This window comes from Pelmatolapia mariae, linkage group LG2, assembly GCF_036321145.2.
Source record: "Pelmatolapia mariae isolate MD_Pm_ZW linkage group LG2, Pm_UMD_F_2, whole genome shotgun sequence".
Lineage (NCBI taxonomy): Eukaryota > Metazoa > Chordata > Actinopteri > Cichliformes > Cichlidae > Pelmatolapia > Pelmatolapia mariae.
In genome coordinates this window covers 2,145,561-2,154,644 of record NC_086228.1, presented here as the reverse complement: position 1 = coordinate 2,154,644, position 9,084 = coordinate 2,145,561, and the positions used below count along the sequence as shown (strand labels likewise).

The following is a 9,084-nucleotide window of genomic DNA, read 5'->3' as shown; positions in this document are numbered from 1 at the left end:
GCAGAAATAAGAAAGAATATAATACAGGAGGTGGTGAATCTCTCTGATTGAAGAGAGCAAAATAAAAAGGAATCCTGCAAAATCCTGCAGCAGGAATTACACTGCAGGAATTTGCAGCTTGTAGAAACACTTTGATGGATAACAATGTTTATGTGCGGTCTGTAGAGACAATCAGTAATCTACAAACCATCACAGAGACTGTTTTCATTGTTATATACAGAGAACAGCTGGTTAGAAAGTCCAGTTAATGTTTGTGCCACCTTGTATTGTAACCATGAGAGGGTCGCTCTCATACTGTATATGTGCAGAGTGTGTAACAATTATAGCAAGCTAGCAGAAGCTAAAATATAATGAAATGTAAGAGAAACACTGAAATGATCAGATGGTCTACAGAGACAGCACTGACAGATTTACCATAAACCATCAAAGGTTCTCATCTTGTGCAGACTGACGCCTGTGGTTTCATGACATTTAGAATGATTTCATTGTCTCCTTGATCCACTTCAGTTGTTTCCTTGAGACAAACGAGTAGACTCCAGGTTTTTTAATGACACCACAACCTGCTCCAAAAGAAGTGACTCCAACCAGCGCTCCATCACACAACAGCGGCCCTCCTGAATCCCCCTGCAGCAAGAACAAACACACAACAGTGTTTCAGGTGTTGAGCTGAATGAACATTTACTTCAAACAAGGAAAAATACATGGATTCTTCATACGTACCTGACAGGTATCAGCGACGTTTGTACCATCTGAACCAGCACATATCATGTGTTTGGTGATCTCAGGTCTGTGGTTGTAATAATCACAAGAGTTGCACTTCTGTCTGTTCACCACAGTCACATTGACAGACATGAGGACGTCTGATGTTCGTGTTGTTTCGGTTCATCCCCATCCAGCCACCAGACACCTGCTGCCAGCTGCCGGGTCTCTCACAGTGTTGCCAAACTTGAGCCACTGCACTCAAGTTGAAAACAAATATTGCATATTGATAATGGCAGTCTATATATTAATCTTACTGAGTTGGCCTTAAAGTATTCATGCAGCACTGCTCTAAAGTCACTAATCATTTATTTACATATTTTACTTGGAAAACAAGAAATTAATGCAGCGATATTTTAAAACATAACTATTGATATACAGATATATATTTTATAAGACAAGAAAAACTTAATCACGTGAAGTTTTTGCTCCGCTTGCTATTATCTCCATACCTTGAGCAACATGAGGTCATTGCCCAGCAGATAATGGTAATAGTTGGGATGAGGAAAACTTTTCTCAACTGCTCGGATCAGCTTGGAATACTTTTCCTCCTTCCTGATGGAGTGGGCTCCCAGGACCACCACCCTCATACTGTAATAGGAAAACAATGTTATTTTTTTTAATCGAGTCCAATCTTGGCTCCGTGACAGTGACCAGGATTGGACTCGATTGTTTGTTATTCCAGTATTAATACGTTTCTCTGCAACACCTCTGTGAAGATGTTTCACTTACAACATCGATTATTGCTTTGTGGATTTTAAACAGCTGAACATGTTTAATTATTCTAACGTGTGTTTTTTGACCTTTGAATAGTTTCTGGATATTTTACTGCGTTCTTGTTCCAGTTCTGCTGTGAAGCAAAAGAACCTAAAAAGGATCAGCTGTGTGGTTACTGTTCAAAACCTTTCTGCATGTTTGTGAATATAATGAAAATATGAGCCAGTATCACCGATGCCGATACTTTTCAATAGATAAGGTGGATGCATCATTGAATTGCTAAATCTCAATTAATTTTCATGACTTTAAGTGTTTTTTGTGATGTTTCCTTTTTATTATTAAATAGTTAAAACACAGATCCGATACTGATGCCGACTTGGTATCAATACAATCAATATTTGGGTCGACCCGCCTGCCACTACAGCTCGTGCCTTACAGGCTTTTCCTTAAAACGCTCAAACAGAATCTGAGTGATTTCCAGAACTTTTCAAGGGGATGTTGTTGTTTTTCACACAGTCAGTTGATAAAAGATTTAATTTCAAATTTTAAGAGTAAGCTTCAGATTCTTACCCAGTGCAGTGGGCAGCTGTCAGGACCCACTGTGGATGGATTAATGTCCCCCCACAGGAATATTCACCTGTCACATAAGCCATGAAAGGCAGTGAGTGTGGCACAACTTCTTTCCCGTTAATAATCTCAGAACCATGACCTGAAACAAACAAACAAAAACTATTGAACAGTCACAGAACAAAATCAGCAGATGATGAAGTGAAGAACAGACGAGTGAAACCAACAACCTGCACCAGCCGCTCTGTAACACTGAAGGACATCAGCAGTGTGACTTTACATTATGCTCTTTTACATGAAGGAGAAAATGATCTAGTAGAACAGAAAACATCGCTCACCTGGCTGGACAATGAAGAGGAGCACAGCTGAGATGACACCACTGAAATTCGTCAGGTGGAACATTTTTCCTGCTGTGGAAGATCAGATGTTGAATGCAGTGAAACCCACTGTGATGCTCAGCTTTATGTGCTGAGCTGAGGGGGCGTGGTCTGAATGAGTCAGAACATGGACACATCCACCCAAACCAGTGGTGAAATATATCATTAATACCTCCACCCATGACCACCAAGACACGCACACACATGTGCTAACATGGTATGTAAAGATGCAGCCACGTTGTCACTGAGTGCAGACATGTATGGATGTGACTGAAACTTTATGTTATTCTAAACGCTGTGTTTTAATTTAGAAATCATATTTGCTTGTAAAACAGACACGATGTCTTAATATTTTGTGGGAACAGATGTAGAAACAGTTGTTTCATCAAAATGTTGCAAACCATCCTGAAACATGATTTTTCATTTGCAGTAACCATTTGACCTTAAATTTGATGCTGTTTGTTCTAAGAGTGCAGTGGTGTCCTGTCAAGTACAAAAACATGACCCACAGACACTCGGTGAAGGGAACACATCACTCATCACACTTTCATATTTGCTGCAGAGTCCAACTTGAGCTTTTAGTGATTACTGTCATATCACTGAATGGAACGCTCCACTTTACAACTCCAAAAAGTGTCACCTGAGAATCGCGTCATGTTTCAGGCTCCACACTCGAGGCTTGGAACAAAGGTGGACCATGCTTTGACTCTCTCAGCTGCAACACTGGAACAAACTTCCTTTAACTATGAACACACAATATTAAATTTAGTGTGCTACTAAAATTATTATTATTATTATTATCATTATCATCATCATCATCATCATTATTATTATTATTATTATTATTATTATTATTATTATTATTATTGTTGTTGTTATTATTATTATTCCACAGCTGGTCAGCTCGTCCTCTTCCTCTGCAAACTTGCTCATGTTTAGTTCATATTCTTGTGGACGGCAGCACATCAGCACTTATATTAAACTGTGTTTCTCCACACGTGAGATAAAAATACTTTTCTCAGCAGAACATTTCATCTTATCTCTCTTTCATCAGGTGTTAAAAGCACTGAGCACCAACATGGTGCAAAGCATTTTCTGTTGAGCTCACAGGATGTGATCCAACCACGAGTCAGCAGAAAGAGAGATGGGTGCTGATTTTGTTTTAACACCTGTGGTTTATGTGCAGCTTACAGTACCACTGGGTGTTGTTTGACACTTCATTGCAACACATCATAGAGCCTTGGTGGCCAACAGCTGCAGTCCAGATCTGAACTCAGATGCTCTTCTTGTCAGACCCAGCTTTTGATGTTTCTACTTTACTTTAATATTGTTGAACTGTATTTTCTTTATGTCTTGATGCATTCTTAGTCAGCCAGGTAAGTAAATCTTAAAAGGTTGATTCTATTCATCTGGACGTTTTCAGTGGGAGAAACGTTTCGTCATCATCCAAGTGACTCCTTCAGTCTCAGCTGACTGCAGGTTTCCCCAATCTCATAATCAGGACATCTGCATAATGACTGAAACCAGCCCACTGAAGGAACAATGGGCTGGGAGGTCTTTCACCATCTTACAATGCTGTGATTGCAGCCATTCATCAACACTCTGTAAATGGTACTTATGGCCATTGATCCAACACGTTCTCACTCCCAACTCGTCAAATGTGTGATGCATGGTCAGGCTCCCTCTGCTTCACTTATCGACGCGCAGGGTACCCCCCTGGCGTCGAGAATTGACGTGCAGGGTCCTCCTATTGAATACTATACTGATCCCTAATCGTTGTTTATTGACGACAAGAGATTTCCGCGGAAGACCCTGTTGTTCGTATATTTATACATTTCCAATATCACATTGTAGTGACGAGTACTGAACACAATATATTATATAATGTAAACAACTACCTGAGAAACAGCAGATACAGCAGATAAATTAATTATAGGCTATTACTTTTGTATCGTTAATTGGATTTATGGAGGGAGAGGTGTATGCTGGGTAATGGCACAGCTAGCGACCGGGTGACTTTATTCACTGCTGTTATCAGTCCATACAATGGGCATTATTTGCATACACACCTGCACGGCATCTGCAGATCACGCCAGTGGTGTTAAATCACGGGGAAGCAGGGTTGAAAGGGTTGTTGTGGTGGTGTGACGAATGTAAAAATAAAGATGGCTCAAACCACGGATATGTGGTCCCGTCGTGCCTTAATTCCACCACATTAATCTTTTTAGCCTTTATTGTTACAGGATAATGGAGAGAAGACATGAAAGCATGGAGACACACAGTAAATGGCCCGAGGTTATATATGAACCCAGGCCTCTGCATTAGTCATATGACATATACTTTACCTCTGTACCCTATAAAGCATTTATAAATGAAACTGAAAGGCCAGCAGGACCTTAAGACTCACAATAGAAAAAAAGAAACAGACAAACACAAAGAGATCCAGAACATACAAATATATCAGTGTTATTGTGACAGCAAAGTTTGATTTAATGTAAGTCACAGTCTTTTAACTAAAATGTCATTTACTTTTAATTTAAGCATCTACATTATTTTAGTTTTAGTCGACTAAATATCATAAGATTATCATAGATTACATTTGAAAGTGACTAAAATATAAAGTGTAAACGTTTGTGTTTTTACTGATGAGAGTCGCTCCACACAGTTTACAAAGCGTAAACCTGACATAACCTGGCATCAAAGGTGAAACGTGTCCATATTTCTATTCTTCTCTTCCTTCTAAGGATTAGCATTTTGCTCCGTTTCCATGAGAAACAGGGAGCTGCCTGTTTGCTGGCAGCAGATTAAATATTTACGTCTAACCTTACTGCACAAGATTACTTTTGACTGGATCACTTCCTTATCTCGCCTTTCTACACAACTTAATTAGTATTAATTGAATCCTGTCTGTCCAAAATGAGGTTTTCATCTAGTTTTTATTTGTTGATGAAAGTGTCAGTAAATTTCATCCTAGTTTTTTCCTCGTAAATTAGTTTATATTTAGTTATCATGAGAAAAAAATGGTCGTTGACAAAAATTATTAGTCAGTGAAATTAATGCTGTTTCATAGGTTAGCATTTCATAAGTATTTCATGTATTATTTGTGGTTGTTTGTTTGTCTATGTGTGTATAGGAGTGTTTATGCCGGAATAAAACTGCATTTTTAAAAAGTACTATACAAATACAGTCATTATTGCTGATAATAGTAATACCAGTCAGCAGCAGTGAAACTAAATTTATTACAGAAGCATTCAGGACTGAGGAATATATCAATTCAAACACTTGTGCAAAAACCAGATGTATTTCAAAAATAGACAAAAAAATGACATCACAGCAAAACGTAGTGAAGTTATGATGTGACTAACCTTTTTGGGGGGATTTTTAAGTTTTATTTTGTTTTTTTTCCCCAGCACTCAGGATTCTGCTTCTGGAAGACAACAAGGATGCACTGAAAGAACTTGGTGACTTCATCATACAGCGTAGATATTTTTGTTCCCCATTTGTGGAAAGGAAAAAATGGAAAGGAAAGTCTCTGACAGTTGTAAAAACTCCTGACATCTTTACTCGATGTAAGGAAGAAGTGAAAGAAGAGCTCAAGAGCTGTGTGAGTCTCTGTCCTCCTGGTCCAAATGTTCTACTGATGTTAGTGGAACCTTCTGAATTTACAAAGGAGCGCCAAAAAACTTTCAAGTACATCCAGATGTTTGTTGGCCAAGATTTCTTTAAACATGTAATGATCATCACAACACATGAGGAAAATGAGACAAACAATTATTTTAAAAAGCTTCTAAAAAAATTGTGAAGGAAAACAGTACAACATGATGGAAGACAATCGTCAAAACTTAATGGAGAAGATTGAGGACATTGTAAATGAGAACAAAGGAAACTTCCTCACAGTCACTGAAGAGACCATCAGATCACAGCCTGAACTCATCAAACCATCTTTAAACCTGGTTCTGTGTGGGAGGAGAGCAGCAGGGAAGACGTCAGCAGCCAAGGCCATTTTAGGTCAGACTGAGCTTCATTCAGTCTCCAACTCATCAGAGTGTGTTAAACATCAGGGAGAGGTGTGTGGACGTTGGGTTTCCCTGGTGGAGCTGCCTGCCTTGTATGGAAAACCTCAGGAGGCAGTGATGGAGGAATCACTCAGGTGTATCTCCCTCTGTGATCCTGAGGGTGTCCATGCCTTCATCCTGGTCCTACCTGTGGCTCCCCTCACTGATGAAGACAAGGGAGAGTTAGAGACCATCCAGAACACATTCAGCTCTCGAGTCAATGACTTCACCATGATTCTGTTCACTGTGGACTCAGATCCTACAGATCCAGCTGTTGTTAACATTATAAAGGAAAACAAGGACATCCAGGAGCTCTGTGAGAGATTTGAAGAGAGAGCCATTTTGCTCATCGTCAAGGAGAAACAGGAGATGTCACAGATGTTAGATATTGTAGAAAATATGAATGATGTGGGATCTAAATGCTTTAGAAAGGAAATGTTAATAAATCCTCAGGTTAATGTTCAAACTTTAAGAAAGAGACATAGCAGAGAGCCTCTCAGAATGGTGCTCATTGGAAAGACTGGCTGTGGGAAGAGTGCAACTGGAAACACCATTCTGGGAGAAGAAAAGTTTAAATCACAGACCAGTCCCGTGTCAGTAACAACATCTTGTCAGAAAGCAGAAGGAAAGGTTGATGGACAGCCTGTTGTTGTGATCGACACCCCTGGATTGTTTGACACGACTCTGTCCAATGATGACGTTGAAAAGGAGCTTCTGAATTGTATCGACATGTTGTCTCCTGGACCTCACGTGTTCTTATTGGTGCTTCAAATCGGTCGTTTTACACAGGAGGAAAAAGAGACTGTGGAGCTGATCAAGAAGACCTTTGGTCAGGATTCAGTTGATTTTATCTTTGTTGTGTTTACCAGAGGTGATGACCTGAACAGTCAATCAGCTCAAAGCTTCATTCAAAAAGACTCTCATGGATTTCTCAATAAACTAATTGATGAATGTGGAGGGAGATACCATGTCCTCAACAACAAAGATCAGAAAAACCACCTTCAAGTCACTGAGCTGATGACCAAAATTCAAAAAATGGTCCACAAAAATGGTGACAACCAATGTTCCCTCTAAGCTGCGCACGTGCGCAATTGCGCACTGCTGCCACGGTCTCTGCGCACAGAAAATCTGCCCTGCGCACAAAAAAAAAAATCTAACCTGAATTGAAATTAAAATTAATACTTTAACAATTCTGTTGTGCAGTGTTAGTGACTGGCTGCTCCCGTATGGGATTAGAACGATGCCACCTTATCCCACAGTCCAGCCAATAATGCGATTCACATTCGTATATATGCAGCTAATCAACGTGGTTGACAGGCTATGACAGCGTCCTTATGTGCTGACACCGGTGTTTTAGCTAGCAAAGCGGCGTGGCTGATGTGGAGTGAAGCCACGTTAATGACAACGTGTACAACCATTGGAGATGTGAGCAGGACAGACGGAACAACTGACGTAAAAAGTGTGGACTTTATACCAGTTTTTAAATTGTGTTGATAGGCCACGTAAAACCAGAGTTGTGATTAAAAAAAAATGCAATGTTTGGTTTTCTTCCTGAATACTATCGTTGTTTATATTTACTGCGGGAAGAAACGACTAAAACGGCGTTTTATAAGGAAAACGATCGAAAGCGCTCTCCGCCTGTGAGCAAAAACCAAACCCCCCCGCTCCCCCTTTCCTATTCGTCCAAAAGGTACCATGTCGACCAATTAAAATATGATATGGCAACGTGGCATGTTGTTAAGAAACGGTTGGACGGGGGCTGGGGGGAAGGGGGGGGGGGTAGGAGTGACGGCCGTGTTTTGAGATGTGAGAGATCTGAGACGTTTAGCGCAAATCTTGTGTAGTTAGTGTGTAGTGTAGTCAATAGTTGTGTTGTGTGTGTCAGAACAATGAGGCGACTGCTGAGTGTTACAGGTGTTACAGCAGTGATACATCTCCTGCTGTCAGGCCTGCAGGTATCAGGCTGTTGTTCTCCTTTATCTCATAGTGGACAGAAATTATTTTTTGGAGTGGCACAAATAATTTGTGTGGCATCAAATTTGATACATAACAGCTGATTGTTCTGTAAATAGTTTGAAATGTTTGTTTGGCTGCATTTAAAAAAAAATAGCTCCAAAAAACTTTTTGCTAAACTGAGTTACTTTTTTGAAGAAGTAACTATATAATTAATTGCCCAACATTGGTCATTATATACTGTATTTTGCAGACAGAGAGTTACAGGACTCTCTCCCAGACCACAGACTCACACTCATAATACAAGTCAGAGCTTTATAACAAAAAAAAAGAAAGAAAGAAAGAAAGAAAGCTGTTTTTTGAAATTGGAGTTCAAGTTATTTTTACTTCTAATAGTGTTAACATACTACAGAGGTCAATGACTAGATTTTTTTACATTTTCATTGTAAGTGGGCTAAAGCAGTTTAAAAGTAGTCTAACATAAATGTAAATGCTGTAATTTGATTATTTTAATAAACCATGTAACTTGGATGGATTATATGCTGGCGTGACCACAGTGCACACGTCTGATGTCGCTCACAGTGGTCCAAGGTACCGCTCAGGGAGTTCGTGTGTTCGCTCAGACACGTGAAAAATTAGAGGGAACATTGGTGACA

General features: G+C 39.7%; 2 pseudogenes; one reads left to right on the top strand and one right to left on the bottom strand.

The window, feature by feature from the left end:
- Positions 1 to 471: 471 nt before the first annotated feature.
- Positions 472 to 2,445, bottom strand: LOC134634656 (granzyme K-like; annotated as a pseudogene).
- Positions 2,446 to 4,037: 1,592 nt separating this feature from the next.
- On the top strand, positions 4,038 to 7,549 carry LOC134638049 (GTPase IMAP family member 8-like; annotated as a pseudogene).
- Positions 7,550 to 9,084: the final 1,535 nt, after the last annotated feature.